Source organism: Cynara cardunculus, unplaced genomic scaffold, assembly GCF_001531365.2.
Source record: "Cynara cardunculus var. scolymus isolate 2C unplaced genomic scaffold, CcrdV1 Un_Scaffold_2818, whole genome shotgun sequence".
Taxonomy (NCBI): domain Eukaryota; kingdom Viridiplantae; phylum Streptophyta; class Magnoliopsida; order Asterales; family Asteraceae; genus Cynara; species Cynara cardunculus.
Genome location: NW_020201233.1, coordinates 33,376 through 36,589, shown reverse-complemented (window position 1 = coordinate 36,589; position 3,214 = coordinate 33,376). Strand labels below are relative to the sequence as shown.

At 25.9% G+C, this 3,214-nt stretch overlaps 1 non-coding gene across 1 annotated transcript; it reads right to left on the bottom strand.

The window, feature by feature from the left end:
* Window positions 1-2,712: 2,712 nt before the first annotated feature.
* LOC112503286 lies at window positions 2,713-2,905 on the bottom strand. The gene has a single exon (XR_003067919.1). It is a non-coding gene; the product is annotated as a U2 spliceosomal RNA (small nuclear RNA).
* Between the last annotated feature and the right edge of the window lie 309 nt (window positions 2,906-3,214).

Here is a 3,214-nt window from a genome sequence, read left to right as displayed (position 1 = left end):
AAAGAAAAAATAAAAATCGACATATCAACAAATTTATTAGATGTTTTAACAAAATTTTAGGGTATTTTTAAAATTAAATATCGTATTACCTATTTTATAGAATATTATATGATAAAAAAATGTCTTATAAATACAAGTTTCTAGAGTTAAATACAAATTTGCTCCCTGTGGTTTACATAAATTATCGAGTAAGGTCCTTAAAAATAATTATTAACAAGAAACGTCCCTATAGTTTCATTTTTATAATGGATATGATATTTCCTCTAACTCATTCGGTTACGTTTCCGTTAGTGAGAGAACATTTTTGTCTATTCACCTTCATCTTTCTTCAACTTCAATTTTCAATAACAAATTTCATCACTCAAACTACTTTTACTTTTATAACATATTTGGTGCTCAAACTAATTTACATTAGCATAATAGATTTGGTCTCTCAAATTTTTTTATTTTTATAATAGATTTGGTCCCAGCCCTTCAACATTCATTGTCAGGATTTGGTTCCTCCATTTAATCAATAAAAGTTGGTGACACCACATAAACATGTATTTTCTAAATATAATTAACAAAATAACTAAATAAAATTTTATGCTTAGATTTTGTCATTAAATAATTTATCTTTTTAAAAACATTACTTTCATGAAATTCTTTAGTTCAAATAAAATATAAACTTGATAGATTTTTTATTTTTATATCTTTTGTATATTAATTACTTTTATTGAATTACTTAAACTTATATTTTTATATCTTTTCATTTAATATATTATCCGATCTTTAGTTTTAGAACTTCTTTTAATTTTCAACTGATCAAAAAAACAATCATCAAAATTATGTTTTATTTAAGCTTAAAGATTTCATAAAAGTAACCACAATGGTGGGGCCTGATTGGTTTGAGCTTGACTCTAAAAGTCAAAAGTATCAGGAGGTCTCAGGTTCAAATCCAAGGAGGAATAAAAATCCCCTTGTGGCCACGGAGGTTCAAATGCGGTGACTCCGGGTTATCTGCAAAGCAGGGTCGTCCTGGGATTAGTCGGCTCGCATAGCGGGTTGGATATTCAGGTTAATCAAAAAAAAAATTCATAAAAGTAATGTTTATGAAAAGATAAAACATTTCATTGAAAAATCAAGCTTCAAATTTTTTATTTAATTATTTTGATAATTATATATAGAAAATATGTATTTGTGGCACCAAATTTATTAATTAAATGGAGAGGCCAAATCCTAAAAATGAAAGTTGAGAGAATGATCAGATCTATTACAAAAATAAAAGTAATTTGTGGAACCAACTATGTTATAATAATGTAAATTAGTTTGAGGGATCAAATAGTACAAAAGTAAAAGTAGTTTAAGGGACCAAATTTGCTACAAAAGTAAAAGTAGTTTAAGAGACCAAATTTGTTATTGAAAATTGAAGTTGAGGAAAGAGGTGGGTGAATAGACAAAAATGCCCCGTTACTAACATAAACTTAACTAAAGAAGTTTGAGAAAGAACCATATCCATTATAAAAATGAAACTATAGGATGTCCATCGTTAATAATTTATTTTAGGGACCTTACTTGTTAACTTATGAAAAAAAATATCTTACAAATACAAGTTTCCATAATAAGATGTTTGATACTGTAAAATAATAATACAGTATTTTATTATAAAAATATCTTAAAACTTATTGAGCATCTCTAGCAGACTTTTAACAAAAATCCAAAATAAAGAACCAAAACTCCAAATATCCAAAAACAGTTACATCAAATTCCAACAAATTATCTATTATAAATATTGTAATATCTTGGAATTTCACTCTTTATCATGTTCTCAATATTTTGAAGAAAGTTTTGGATAATCTGTTAAAACGAAATTACTTTATCTGAAATTTTAAAAAAATCAAGTGAAAATATTCATAAAATGATAAAACATCTAACAAATTTGTTATAGTATTTTTAAATAAGAGGGTTTATTTATCTTTATACAACAACTTAGTAAGATATTTTTGATACTTTTAATGTTATAAATTACAGAAAAATGGCATGAAACGATGAAACATAGTCAACAAGATATTCCAGTTGGTACAGATCCAGTGGGTCCGTGTTTCACACGTCGTCCATTTACATTGTCGGCACATTTATCCGACTAATCATCCCTGCATCCTAAAAGAATCCAAAATTTATATTTTCAGTCTTCTAAAAATTTTAACTTGTTTATTTATAAGAAAATATTTTAATAATACAAAATTACAAACTCATTTAAAAAAATAATCATTATTAATCAATTTGAGTATACTCAAGTGTGTGTATGTGTATGAATTCTTAAATGATTTTATAAAGAAAGTTGGATTAGAAATTAGATATAGTTTTTTAATCATATTTAATACATGACTATTTATAAACCAAAGAAGAAAAATGAAGAGCAAATATTGCACGGTTTACGGTTTATGTGTGTGACAACTACTTATTAACGTTAAAAGTTTTTATGAAAAGTTGACAACAAACTTAGAACCATATGCTAATTTAAGTTATCTAACTATGCTCAAGAACGATGTTATAAAGTACTTTACAAATGTTTGACTAATGTTAGTAATCTGTTTAATTAGAAGTCATAGTTCTAACTGAAATCTCATATAAGATGACAAAATCATGATGTTAATTTTGTAACAAATTTAATTGAGATCTCATTTGAATTTATGAAAAAGAAACGTTCTATAATATTTCAACTGAAAATTAGAGGAGTACGTAAGTTGTAGCAACAGTAATGGAAGTTCAAGGCTCTGCATGAAAAATCACATCACCAAGCTAAGATAATAGATTTTTCCTCAGAAAAAAAAAATTAATATCAAGTGGGGTCGATGACCTACATATCAGATATTAAACTGATAAAAAAACAAATACTACACTTTATCATAACATTCTATAATATTTGAATTGTAATTAGAGGAGTGTGTCAAACCTTGATAGTAGTAACATCAACAAAGACAGATAAATAGCTACATCACCAAGTGGTATAATGAACATTTTCATATAAAAAATAAAATACCAAGCAAGCTGAAAACTCATATATTAGATATCAAACTAAGAACATATAATATATTTGATCTAAACAAAAAAACTAAGATTCAGGTAGATATGTTAAATTAAAAAACATATACTACATTTGATCTTACGCAAAAGGTACACATCCGCAAAAAATATGTTTGTTCCATTTTTAGCCATTTTTTTTGTAGTAATC